The sequence below is a fragment of the Euphorbia lathyris genome, chromosome 2 (genome assembly GCF_963576675.1).
Source record: "Euphorbia lathyris chromosome 2, ddEupLath1.1, whole genome shotgun sequence".
Lineage (NCBI taxonomy): Eukaryota > Viridiplantae > Streptophyta > Magnoliopsida > Malpighiales > Euphorbiaceae > Euphorbia > Euphorbia lathyris.
Window position 1 is genome coordinate 103,924,272 of NC_088911.1, and position 15,776 is coordinate 103,940,047.

The following is a 15,776-nucleotide window of genomic DNA, read 5'->3' on the forward strand; positions in this document are numbered from 1 at the left end:
ATACTTATGGACCAACCTATTGCTCTGATACCAAAATGTCAAACCCGATCCAAAATAGAATCGGATATGATAGTGAGACGTTACCACAGACGTGAACGAGTCGGAAGTAACATCTCACAATCAAATGTTAAGAATTACAAATCATGTTTGAACTTAAAAACATTTTCTACATATACTTTTACATTTATAAAAGGTCGAAATCATTTATAATTTCCAATTATAAATGATTTCGAACATGATTTCGAAATATATGTAGAAAATTATAAATGATTTCGAAATCCTTTTCTCGTGTGTTTTACCAAAACGAGTTCGAAACATAGAAAATTACTCCAATTCTAACTTGTTAACTTTTAATTTGCCTAATCTCACAAATTAACACCATACTTGGACATTCAAACTAAAATCCGGCATACCACAACTTTGTATTCGATTCAAAATGGGCGACGTAAGTTCCTACATATTCACAAGCACAAAAAAACGCTTATATCTACATGTACAAAATGGTATGCAATACCCTAGAAGACGACTTGGACAATCGTGGCCGTATCCAATCCTCGCCCTAGTGTCGAACACTTCCCTCAGTACCTCGTACTTCTTCGCCTAAAAACATTAAAACATTTGAAAATATGAGACAAAAATCTCAGTAAGCAACTATCAACTATAAAAACTAGTTTTTACGTAAAATAGCTATATGTATACATTTGTGAAAACATTTAACCAAACCAAACCTTAAACTTATTAACTTGTAAACAACATAAAATTAAAATAGAATGTTAATCAATAACCTCAAATCAAACTTAATCAAAACACAACGATTCTTATATAAACATTTACTAAAAACCGAAGTTCGAATCAAATTTAATATCGTATCCATCACCGAGTATCCCCTCGTAAATCGATCCACAACACGTAAACATAATCGAGACGTCTCTTTAACCATGCCTAATCCCGTATTGGTCTTACCCAACACTTCGCTGCCAATACCCGACTAGGTCTTTAGACTGTATACACAGGCCATGTTCCTCACTGAACATGCTCTTCAAATATCAAACCACCCGTCCGGACTACTCCTGATGGATACAAACTTTACCCAAAATCCAACCAAACTTCAATTTCATCAAATAGATCCAACTTTACTACAATCATCAATAAATCGAAATCCAACATTTACTGAACCAAAATAGCAATTGAACCCTGAAGAAATCCAAAATATCATTAAAACCCTTAAAGAAATCCAATTGAACACTAATTGAACCAAAATAACATTAAAACCCTTAAAGAATTCCAATTGAACACTAATTGAACCAAATTCCAATTTGAACACTAATTGAACCAAAATAACATTAAAACCCTTAAAGAATTCCAATTGAACACTAATTGAACCAAATTCCAATTTGAACACTAATTGAACCAAAATAACATTAAAACTCTTAAATAAATTCAAATCAACATCAATTGAACCCAAATAGCACTTAAACCCTTAAGAAAACCAATTCAACATCAATTGAACTAAATATCCCTTAAGAAAACCAATTCAATATAAATTGAACTAAATAATAATCAAACTCTTAGGAAGAACCAATTCAACATCAAGGTAAAACCAATTCAACATCAAAATAGTTCAAAATTACCATTGTGAACTCATTTCCTTCAAACTTGAACACAATCTCAAATCAACAACCAATACTCAAATAATTTCTAAGAAAACCCTTAGGAGACAAATTCATGGAGATTTATAGCTTAATATACATATATTTATACATGCAAACCAAAAACTAGTTGATAGTTACTTACCTTAGCCTAAATTTGAGATTAACACCACAAAACCCTAAATCTGTCCCAAAATCTGCCTAGCCCGTATTCTCTTCTCACACCTCCAAATCAAAATCCCTCCGGTAATAAGTTGCTTCTATGTGTCTAGAGTCTCCAGTTAATATTTGAGGTCATTTGGACGGTTAGATCTCTAGCAACACCGAAAACGGTGGAGCTGCCCTGTTTTTGGTGGTGGTGGAAGGTGGAGGAGAATGGAGAGAGAGAGAGTGGAGGAGGAAGAACAATGTAAAAGGATGAATTGATCCAAATGATTTTCAATTCTCAATAAGGCTATATATAGGTCTTGAATTAAGTGGTTAATTAGTCTTTTTGATCCTCCAAAAATCTAATTTCTTTTAAAACTTACCCTAAACTTATAATTGTTATAAAAATGTGCAATTACCCTCAAAACTATACCCGTAACACCCAATTAATCGACCAATCCTATAACGAATTTAATATAACTTAGGGTTTGGGGTATAATAAATAAAATTTAAGGGCACGGACATGACAGAGTATCCTTGAATATGTAGATAACTTTAAAAGTTATATTAGATGGATCTTGAACTATATTACTAACTTGAACTTGAAATATTTTTTCACTCCCATAAATTTTGGTCATAGCAGGAGGGGTTTCATGTCTGTCTTTGAATCCAGTTGCTAAGGTACTTGCTGGTATTTCAATCAAATCTGCAGCCATATGACCAAAAATAACAAAGGTTGTTATTCATGTTGCATCTTCAACAACTAACCTGACCTTGTACTTGCATTTAGGAAAAACAAATTTTGTTTTCTAATTTTAGATAAGTATGTAGGAAAAAATAAAGTTTTTTTAAATTTTTCGAGACAACACAAACCATGTCAATGGGAATTCATCAATGAATCTGCAATTTTTACACCAAAGTTTATCTTCAAAATTTTGAATACTACTTTTGCATCTTGGGCAAGCTCGATACCACCAACCTTCACTTGTATCAATTTCTTTGATTGTTGCTTTACAGGTAAATTTAATTTCCTAAAATAAGTTGATGCAATCAAACTAATATTAATGTTTATTGAGTAACTATAATTATACAGTTCTTTACGTGGGAAGGGAAATTGTCAAACCTTGTCAGTATGAATATCAACTTGTAGCAGTTCTGAAATAGTTTTTCTATTTGTCTCATTTTCTTCTTCTATGTTGATGACTTGAAGAGACTTTTCTTTGTTTTTCTGAATTGATGGATAAGGTCTCTGGACGCTGAAAATGAATAAAAGAAATGCAAATTATGTCTCTAAGTGTGGTATGTATGTATTTAAAAACATAGGTTGATGGAAATACTTTTCTAAGAAGGTAGAAATCTCTGGAATATTTGGATTGATGAAGAATTTAGTTGCAGCTGTGCTGTTCAGTGTGAAATCATCTACAAATTATTTTATAAGTTAATGTTCAAGAAACATTGTAGGTATATAATGTCACTAAAAAACTGGAAAAAGTACCATTAAAAGGTTTTGGAATCATAGATACAAAAGCAACAGCAATTGGTTTATCTTGTGCAATGGAGACAATCACTACAAGAAATCAGGTTGTTTGTGACAACAAATATTGTCACAAACTCCGAAAAAATTGTCACTTAACAGTATATGTGACGATAAGTAGGTGTCACGAGGGTTGTCACGTAAAACTCCGTTGCTAATACTTTTTGGCAAATGTGACATTAAAATATTGTCACATAAGTTTTTATTTTTTGTGATAATAAGTTTGTTGTCACATTATTTTTAAGTGTTACAACTTTTATTGTAACTGAAAAGTAAAATATTATCACAAACGTAGTATGTTGTCACAAATTAAGTAATAATTAATCCTAAAATCGTGTGACAATCTTACTTAGTTGTCACAAAAAACAAATATTCGTTACAATTAGCATTGTCGCATATATAAACCTATAACACTATTTTTTTATTGTAACAATTATATATCAGTGATAACTTCTTTTTCTTATCACAAAATATTGAAATACAGTGACAACTTTAACTTGTCATAATTTCATATTTGTTACATTATTTAGTTAACACAAGTATATATTTGTGACAAAAAATTATTGTAACTAATATATATGGGTGTTAATTTTATCTTGTTACAATTACGAATTTGTTACAATTTCTATTCATCACAAAAAAATATTTGTAACCATATTGTTTGGTAACATATATAAATCTGTAAAAGAAGTTATTGTAACTAATACATATCAGTGACAATAATAAATTTACAAATAAATTTGTTGAGTGACAATATTTACATATTATTTTATTTGTTGTCACATATGAGAATTATATATATATATATATATATATATATATATATATATATATATATTATTTTTTATAATACCTAGTTTAATTATAAATAAAATAAATAAATACATTCATATATATAACTAAACATATAAATGATTAAATTTTTTATATTACAATAATTTCGATAAAGTATCAATTTACATAGCCATTAACGGCTAACCACCCAATTAAGTATCAATTTACATAGTTGCCTAAAAATATGCATTGAACTCTCAACTATCTCACTCACACCATACATATTCCTTACCCAAAATATTGATTCCCACCAGTTGAACTTGGTAACGTATCTATATCTCCATACACATATATTTCAATGCTGGTATCTAGCAGTAAAAATGATGGTAAGAATTGAGAATCTCATTAACCGAATTGCAAACTTTCCCAATCTAGTAATCAAAATTCTGAACAGAGCATTTATCACTGCCAACATCGTAGACACCGTGAGTAGATTGTAGAAGGTCCACATAAAGATTTTTTTCACCTGAAACAATAAAAGAGAAACTCAATGCACATAGAGAGAAATTGGCTTAAAGTGGCAAATAAGACTTTCGTTAATCCTCTAAGTTGAATTTGGGATCAGACTATCTTATACTTATATGCTTTTTGGTGAATTTGAATGCATAAAGATAAGTGAACAAAGTGGTCCTTGATAAGTGAGCCACTTTAGTCAATGGATTCCAGGAAGAGTGGAAACTGCTTACTCATTACTTAGGAGTGAAATTAGCAGAACGCCCATTCATGCCATGTGTTATCACCTAGGCTAGTTAGCTAATTCCTTCAAAGACAATTGAGTCTGCAATCAAAGAGTTAGATTTAAGCTATTGAGCTAACAGTTGACAATATATTTGTTAATGAAATCACTGACTATTGCTAGTGAAAACTGATTAGTTACAATGTATACTTTTCTTTGCTTTGTGATTTAGCAACTAATAATCTAAGGTAAGACTCAAAAGGTAAATGAAATTAAATTGGGTAAGAAAAAGCAAAACTAACTACGATACACATTCTTATATCTTAACTATATTCCTTAAATAACGAGAATAAACATGAGTGTAGTAGTCTCATCATGAAAAGATGGCAAAAATATCTTACTCATTTGAGGCCCTTCTTTTGATTTGGGTAGGGGTCGCCTTTTTCTGGTTGAAGAATAAGCTACGGAGGGCTGCTCTATTCTTACTGAAATCATTATTCTTCATTCTCCCGTGCTAGCAATTGGCACTCCCTAGACTTGCTCGATGCGGACTCCCAATCTCTTAAATTGTGTAATATAATCAATGATTCTCCTCCACCAAATCTCTTACTGGTATTTTCTAATTTGCAGATTCTTGGTATTACTATTCCTCCATTCCACCTTAGTATCTAAAAGATAGGGAAGAAACTGCAAAGAAAGCATAAATGTAAATTTAAAAAAGAAATCAACAGCTTTAAAGTCACCATGTTACATCATTTAATGAAATCATTCTCATGGAAGTAAATAGAACGGTTACATCTAATTTTTCATCCTTCTGTTAAACAAGCAAATGCACAAAAAGTAGAGAAAGCAACTGAGTAATTAAATTGGTATAAGGTTCAAAAATACCCCTAACACTTGACAGCTGGGAATAATTTTACCTCTAACGTATAAAATGGTGTAATTTTACCCCTAATGATGGTATCAAAGAACAATTTTACTTTTATGGTTGATAAATTAGATCAATTGCTCCTAACTGTATTTTTGAACCTTAGAGCTAAAATTGCACCATTTTAAACGTTAAGGGCAATAAGTCATTGCATAAAATTACATGCCCAGTAGCTCTTGTGGGAATACCTGAGACAAGTAGCCAAGTGAACGGGGTTGTTAGCGAGTTCGTGCTGACTCAAACTCCTAAGCCAACACATTCTGATTGATTGGCTTTCTGGGTCACATGGTGCTGGCGATTGATGACTTTACTGCAGGTGTGCCCTCCCTTTCACTCCTACAGGACCTTAACTGAATTAAAAGGAAAAAAGTGTTCATAGTTGTTCATTGATCACAAAACCATCTGCAATACAGCGGACATGCTCAAGTTTAAATCCATTAATGTTGTTCATATCATCAAATAAACAGAGTGCTGCAAAAGCATATCATCCAATATAACATAATTTTAGTCCAAATGTCTATGTAAATGGAAAATTTCAAACTAACATATTTCTTAATTTAATCAATTTCTCAAGTTATACAGCTCATAAGAACAAGAATCAGAAGAAGAAAAATAATAAGTTGCACCTTGCAATCCCAATTTAAACAATTTTCTAACACATATAATCAAATTGCATTTTGATTATTCAAACTGATTGAAAAACCAAACCAACTAACCTGGAGATTAAAATATAGAATAACCGACGAATCGTCTAACTTCTATGGGTGAACGGCAGCGGTTGAAAAACCAAACCAACTAACCTGGAGATTGAAATATAGAATAAACGACGAATCGTCTAACCTCTATGGATGAACGGCAGCGGTGAGTAGCATAGGCGGTGACCATCAAAGGCTGACTTCTGGTGGCTACTGTTATCTGCCTGAATCGCTTGGCGGAGTATTGGAATTTCTGAAGTTTTGCTTAACCGTATGAAATTAGGAGGAAAGATGGGATCGCAATTTGGGAAAGATAGCATTGTAATTGATTTGCTTAATATATCAGTTGGCCCTGAATATGTCAAAAAAAAAAATTGAATTGACCCCCTAAACTTTTATAGTGTTTTATTAACCTCCGAATTTACTTAAATTAAGTCCCCAAATCTATAAAAAAAATCCCTAAAGGTCTAAAACTAGAAACTGAATTTGTTTTAAAGATTTAAAATCGTGAATTCGCTTTTTATTTTTAAGTTTTGATTTTTTTTTTTTTTGAGATTTAGATAAAAAAAATTATATTTTAGGGGGGCTAATTTCTATTTAATTGGATTTGTTATTCCAACTCCAATCATTAATCTCATGAGTTGAGCCGTTCAACTCCGCATTCCGCTCGATAAAAGCTCCACATATTCATCTCCATAAATGAATAAGTGCTTTTGGTTATATTTTGTTTCAATTTATCTGATGTGAGTTCTAAATAATATATATACAACTATTTTGTATAAATGAATACCATTTTCTTGTAAGTGCTTGTCCCTGGGATCAACTACATGCCAAAAAAAATTGAAAAATATTATCTAATGCTGGTAGCTATTTAATAAGTTGGTCAATTTATTAGATGATAAGTGATCTGACAAAATAGGGAGGACTCTAGCTACTCATTTGACTAATGATTTTGGCACTTTTATTTACAGCAGTGGATTCCATGATGTCCATGTTTGTGGTGCTAATGTGTTATCTCGTGTCTTCTAGTACTGTTGAATTTCTTGTTACAAAGACCAGTACAATAAAATATTCAGACTATTCTGTTTTAAGGATTTAGACTATTCAGACTGATGCATTGGCTTATTCAATAAAATGTGAACCAACTCAAGTACATTTCATTCCCAATTTACTGTGATATATTATACAGGTAAAAACATAATAATCAATTGAATAATAATTACTTGTCAAATAGGACACATGTTCATTGCCATTTTTTGACACTTGATAATTTAAACACATCTGTCATTTATGAATAGGATGTGTCCATTTATTATAAAGACATCACAACACTAATTATAGATTACTTAAGAACACATAATAGTGGCAAGATTAAGACCATCTCTATTAAGAACATACCTTATCCCTTTTGAGTTTCAACACCTTTTTCAAATCTAATTTGCTTTTAATTTATTCATTATTCACACTTCTACAAGCTACTGTTTTTCATTGTGTCAAATTTATATATAAAATCAAAATAGAATAACATACTAGAAATGCTATTATATTAAAGATAAATTTTGCATATACTGTATTGACTGTAATTCCATTCCATTTATATAAGATCATGCCTCCACTCTCTTAACACCTACTTGACGACCATCTGGAAGTTCCCCTTTATAAACAGCAGCAACCATGCCTAACTGATGTCCATAAAGTCTACAATATTGCAGACCAAGCGCGAATAGAATTGGCCAGATCGAACAAAATGTGAACCTACTCTAGTACATTTCATTCCCAATTCAGGAGTCTCATCAGTGGCATAACCAAACATATGTCCCTAGTCACCAGCACCACTCTGAGCAATATCAGGGCTCTTTTGCTCAATGTTAACAAGGACCTTGCATTTGTCAGCACCGTGACCAACATCATCATAATCTAATGTTGCAGCATGTGTCACGAACTATCTTCTCATGGTCTACCTTGGCTTTGGTGGTAATCTCAGCAAACACGATGACCATGTTTGTCTTAGTACATGTTAACAGGCAACTTTTCTATTAGAATTATGCTAGTTTGTTGATATGGTTTTTGACAGAGTGTAAGACAAAAGAATAGAACTCCTATATTCCCAACATGTAAATGGAATTCTGGAAAATAACAACTACCTCAAATTAACATGTATCTATAAAACATTTGATCTTAAATGGAAATGTAAGAGAAAACCCCTTATCCATCAATCACTCATCAAAATTAAAAAAAATCTAGAACTCTAGTTTGAAAATAGTTATGTAGCAAATCTTATAACTTGGTTCACCAAAGTTGTTTTTTCTAGCTGGGGAATATTTCTAATCTGAAATTTTGGACTTACGAATGGATTTCTCCTACAGTTGGTGATCAAGTTGGTTTAAGTGAATATGAACAACAGAAAATCAATTCAGTCAGCTTTATCTCTTCTTTTGCATTGAGTGACTTTGCAATCATGTCAATGCATCTCATATCCCATCTGACAGTTCAAAGAAAGTTTGCAAAAGCCACAAATTATCAATTGTGTTCTGGCTCTGTCCTCTTCATGCCTTTTTTCTGCCTTATGAAAAGTAGATTTAGATGTGAAGTGGCTTGAGGTTCTAAATTTTTTATTGTTCGTTTCTTAAAATCTCAGCTATAGAAAGATCTACTTTTTAGAATTTAGTTCTGTTTCTAACAAGGAGATCTGTTCATTTTCTACATTGTTTTCATAATGTGATATTAGAAGTTAGTGACATATTTGATATCCTTCCACTACCGTTAATTCCTTAAATTATTAAGCTTTTCTTATCATGCTTAATGGTAGTTTTGGCTACAAAAACATGAATATCAAGATATTATGTGTAGCAATTTAAACCTACTTGCTGTTAAGCCTGCTCAATTTTCATCTATGTTCAGTTTTAGTAATGTGTTGAATCACTGTGCATTTTAGGTAGTAAATGGATGTTGAAGTTGCTGAGATTAAGAAGCGAAATAAATGAAGACCTTTTGGTATAATTAAAATTTGTAGTTCATTACTGTTGTAAAAAATGCTAATTACTGTTGTAAAAAATGACAGATATACTCTGACTTTATATTAAGTGAATGTGCATATTAAATGAAAGTTTCTGATATACTGTGACATTATAAGATTATTTGGTTTTTAATTTATTGTTTATTTGAGTTTTTACTTAAAAAAGGAAACATGAACATCAAAAACTTAGTGGTTGAATTGGGAGATAACTTAACTAAACTAAACAATTGAGACTCTTAAATCAATATCAAACAGAACATACAACTTCATCGATTTGAACAATAGAAAACCATATTATGAATTTTGATGTTGTTTTTGTTTAATTCAGGTGAGTCAGTGCAACAAGATATTGATTACTCTTCTTCTGCTACTAGCTTTGGAGCAAATCTTCAAGGTATTTTCTATTTCTTTCAACACTATCTACCTAACAAAATCACCATTTTTTAAAGAATAATGTCAGCTTTTGCTTTTTTTTTGGAAAAAATTTAAATTCAGTTTCATGCTGTCATTCCATCTTTTCGAGTTACCGTTGGACGTTCTGGTACTGCTTTAGGACCAGGTTTTTAGTAGATTGAAGTCTTTTGTTCATGTATTATTTGAGTTATAGGAAGCAAGCAAGCTCTCTTTGCTTTTCCAAGCATTAAATACATGGGTGTGAAGACACTGACTAATTGCATTATTTGCATAAGGTATTTAGATAATTAAGTAGTTGTTTAGTAAGAAATTAGATAGTAATTACTTGAAACTTTGGCTTCAGGATTTCATTATTGATTTCAATTTTTTGGTCTGTCTTGTTCTGTTTGATTTCTTCTTCTTTTCTGTTTCTGACTTTCTTAATTTGGAAGATTTTACGGTAATGCTCTTCATATTCCTTCTATTGGTTCTTTCTTTTCACTATTCATAAAAATTAACATATTACCAGATAAATTTCAATATAGGATAGCACCACTATAAGAGAAATCTTCAAAATAACAACAACCTCCATTGAGATCCCAACAATCAACATATAAGATTATATGGAACAACAAAAAAACAAAATTAAAAATGACTAATTTGATGGCTAGTAAAATTCATGAATTAACAATCTGTATAAGTATTCATTCTATTCAACTATGGAGGATAAATAAATTTGAGGAGGATAAATTGGGAGCAAAATAGTTCCAATTTTAACAATGGAAATTTATAACAAAGCACAAAGATCAACCACAGCCAAAGCAAAGAGTGAACAGTACAAAAAGAAATGTTAAAAACAGATTAGAAAAAGATCAATCACATAATATATTAAGGAATCAAAAAAATATTGAAAAACAGAGGCTAAACCACTAACCTGGTTGAAGAACTTGAAGAACTCGAAGAAACGGCAATGGAGAAGAAACTCTGGCATTTGAAACAGAGAAACACATAAATTGCTTATGCCTATATAAAATTAATCAATTATCCAAAAGAAACAACAAATTATGTAGAAAGGAAACAGATAAATGGAATTGTGATACCAATTGTAGAGCTTCTTCAATCGTAGCAATTGGAGAATTTTGGAACTAAGGCTGACAATCTGAATGGATTAGAAAGCGTAGATTATGATGAGAACATGAATCAATATAAATACAATTTCCAGTAACAAATGCTCCTAAAATCAAGCAACCAGAATCTCTCCCATATCCTTCTCTCCAATAGAAACGAAGAGTTATATTAACTCTACACTTCCTGTACACACGTGATGCATGGTTAAAAAAGGTGGGAAACTATTGGAGGGAAACAAAAAAAATAAGAATTAACTAAAATCAAATAATAAAATTAGATAGAATTTTAATGAAATTAAAGTTTTAATATTTGAGAAAACTTAAGATGTAAATATAAAATATAATTTGTGTATTAAATTTTTGGGTTAAGGTTTCAAGCCTTTAATCATTTACCGTTGACTTCTTTCCTTCTCTGCGTCTAAAATGGTACAATTTTACCCCTAACGTTGGAAGCCACAAGCAATTTTACCCCAACGTTGATAGATTGGATCAATTTGAGAAACAATTTATCAAACTGTGTTCTCGGTCATTAATTTTGTCATCTACACTTCACACATGCATTATTTTATAAGTAACAAATCACAAATATATGTTGGTATGTGAAAAAAATAAAAACAAATATTAAAAAATATATTGTCTTTTGTACGAATTAGATAAAAAAAAATTCAAAAAATTTACCGAATTTATAAATATTAATCTCCAATTTTATTATTAAATTACAAAAAACATGATATCATTTTATTTAGAACGAATTGATATGCAATTGGTGCAAAATAAAGAAAAAAATGGTTGTATTTTATAACAGTGTCTGAAATTGACCCAATTTATTAATGTTTAGGGGTAAAATTGCTCTTGGCTACAAATGTTAGGGGTAAAATTGGACCATATTAGACGTTAGGGGTAAAATTGCTCCTGACTCAAAATGTTAGGGGTATTTTTGCACTCTAACCCTAAATTTTTTTAATGTTATTTTTTTTAATTAATATAAAATAAAAACTTATTTGACAATTATTAGTATATTGTCACATACTTTAAATAATTTGTGACAATTATTTTAGATAGTCACACAATTAAATTCAATGACAAGTATAACTTTATTGTCACATATTTTAATTGGTTTTGTTACAACTATAAAATGTAACAAAAATATTATAGTTACAACTAAAATTAATTGTTACAAAAATAACAAATTATTTGTGATAATTTCTTTTAACTAGTCACAAAATAAATATTTGTAACAATTATAAATGAGGTGTAACATTTGTTATATTTATCGTTACAATTGTAATTGTCACATCTAAATTTAAGTTACAAGTAAAGATTTATTGTTACAAATTCATTTATCCATATGTGATAATTTTATAAAAATTGTCACAAAATTTATTTTTGTGATAATTAAAAAATTATTATCACAAATAATATGCTTTTTGTTACAACAATTTATGTGACAATTAAATAGTTATCACATAAACACGGATTTCTTGTAGTGAATATAATCTTCGGGAAAAGTGGTTGCTGATTTGGACCATAAAGTAACTGTCATTTCTTCACCACTGATTATAAGAAAAATGATTGCTAAATTAGAAAGCAAAACGCAATGGACACACACACACACACACACACACACACACACACACACATATATATATATATATATATATATGGATTAGTTTAATACTTTATTCAAAAGAAGAGAGCAAAAATAGTGTGTTATACAATTACCCAGAGTTCTTCAGGAGAATTTCACGCTTGTTCTTTATTTGATCAATTGTTCGAATTTGGTGAATCGGCCCAATTTTCATAAGTAAACCGAATGTATCTATGACATTTATTTTTAAATTAGTGTGACTAATAATAATGATAACATCAAAGTAGGTAATTAAAATTCTATATTAGAAGGCAAATATATGTTAATGTGATTATGTGAAATTACCACAAACATAGTCGAAAAGGCCTAGACGTTCTTTGATTTCATTGAAGCTGAGGAAATTGAACTTGTCATATGGAATTTGCGAATCAGATTCCTCTAACATCTTGATATATGTGTTTAAGAGAGTCTCAAGCGAAAAGGGTGGGTTGTTATTCGGTAATTTTGTTGTGCTGGTATAACCATAAATCCGGATATATAATATAGACCCCCTTCTGAAAGAAGCTCACGAAATTTCGTAGAAATATCATTTGAAATTGTTGCATGAATTGTGTCGCCCTACAAAAGTGAAAAAATAATATAAGAAAAGGCCAAGTAGTAAGTAAATATATATATATATACACACAAATACAGAGAGAGTTACGATACATGTTCATCGATGAGTAGTAAATCGAAGCTGAAAATGTGGTCGACGTTTCTTGTACTAACAAAGTCCCAGCATCTCGCGACACGAACTTTTATTCGAATATTCTTGCTTTCCTTATTGATTCTTGAAACAGGTGTGCAAGACATGACTTAACCCTGGAAAAAAAGTTAAAAAAAGCTATAAGATTATAACTTGAAATAAATATTTATATGTAGTTAATTCATGATGAGTATTCGAATTATGGAAAGTAAAAAATGGCGAAAGTAAAAATATAATAAATTAATCGAATTATAGAAAGTAAAAAATGGTGAAAGTAAAAAATATAATAAATCTGAAAATTTATTTTAAGATGATAGTAAATGATCAAATATTTCCGAATAAACAACATTTTTTGTAATATGCATAGAAGGATCATCATGATAGTTGAATGAAGCGTTACACAATTCTGATGGGTGTGGAACTACAATTCATATATTTACACTATTAGTTACTCGTGACAAAGCAACATATAATTGACCATGTGTGAAAACAGGTTCATTTAAAAATAGACCTACTCGTTTAAGGGTTTGACCTTGGCTTTTATTAATAGTCATACAATAACAAATTTTTAAAGGAAACTGTCTTCGTTGTAGAGTAAATGGGATTTTTTTATCAGTGTAATTCAATGTTATTCGAGGTATAAAAACCTTATTGCCAATAAAAGAACCGGTTAGAATCTGAGCTTCAATGACTCTATTTTCTAATTGAATAACAACTAATCTAGTGCCATTGCAAAGACCAATTGCTGGGTTGAGATTGCGTAACAACATAACAGGGGTATTAATTTTTAAAGCAAGTCCATGGTGGGGATACCCATTTGGATTAATAGAGTTCAAAAATTCGATTGGGTATAAATTTCAAATTCTTCAAGGTTAGGAGTTGTTTTACATATTGAATCACAACTGTAGTATGTACGCTTATTTCCTGGAACTAACTGTAGCATACGATCATTGATTATACTTGTGTATTCATTTCTTGGTGTTACAATTGCCCTTTCTTATAGATAAAGGAAATCTGTATAATTATGTGTAAATCTCAGATAAGTTTCGTCTATAATAGTTAAGATTGGATCTTCATTTGGCAGCAGTATAATGTTTTTTGGTAATGTAATCCAGTTTTTTTCGGTGTCAACTGAGATATTTTTGTATGTTTTAATTTTACCATCACCAAGTGCTAAGAGCCAGTCTGCAAAAGAAGTGTATTCCTCATGCAATTTTGAGTTTCATTTAATCTCATGTTTGTTTTTAATGTGTAGATGTTGAAAAACTTCCATAAATAAGAATTTGTTATTGATGCATCTAAAATATCTTCTTTTGACCCATTTGGTACGACGGGCAAAATTTGTCTAAAATCACTACCTAAAATAAAAGGTTTTCCTCCAAAAGGAAGGTCACCGTTTTCAGAATCGTTGTTATGTAAAATATCTTTTAAGGTTCTGTCAACAGATTCAAAACAAAAATGATGGTTCATTGGAGCTTCATCCCAAATAATGAGTGAACTTATTTTAATAAGTTCAGCAAGTTTGGATCCTTTTTTAATGTTGCACGTAGAAAAACATGATGGCTCTAATGGTATTTTGAAACGGGAATGAGCTGTTCGTTCGCCTGATAATAACAGTGCAGAAATTCCAGAAGATGTCACGACCAAAACTATTTGACTCTGAACGCAACTTTGCAATAATTGTTTCATATAAATAAGTTTTTCTTGTACCGCCGTGGCCATATAAAAAAAGACTTTGGATTCTTTATTAGTAACAGTGGCAATGACAACATCATAAAAAACCTTTTGTTCAGGATTTAGAGTGTTGACAATTTTCTCGTGGTTTATAGTCAATTGGACAATATCATACGATAGTTCCTCTTGAATTAAGCGATTATGTAATGGGGATTCATCAGATGAAAAAGGTAGTGGTAAGTTGTAATCAGACAATGAATATCCATTACGATTGAACAACTTCTCTAATTTTTGTAATACATGATTTTTAATATGTGTTGTCGCTAGGAAAGATGTTGGAAGGTTTAATGTTTGACGGAGTTGATGTTCAATGTCTTCCGATAAATTGTTGATAAAAGAATTGAGTAGTTTATTTGGGTCTGTGACATTACAAAAGATAATAATTATGTCAAACAAATGTCGTAATTGTTGTGCAGAGCTTGTGAATGTGCATTCTTTTAATGCATCATGCCATTCTTGATCGTTTCCAAGTAAACCATATGCATCACATGCTGATTGGAAGGTTGGATGGAGCACACCGTTAATGGTTTTTACTTCATCGAAATTGCGAGGCCCTTTAATAAAATTTAGGAGCATTCTCAAATAGTAAAGTTCACCTGAGTTTGGATGTACATATGCAATTCTTCCAAGGGACATGCCCTTTTTTCGTGACAACCAAATTTTATTTTTTGAATCCCAAATCCATTTTGTTGGAAATTGTGCATATGTAA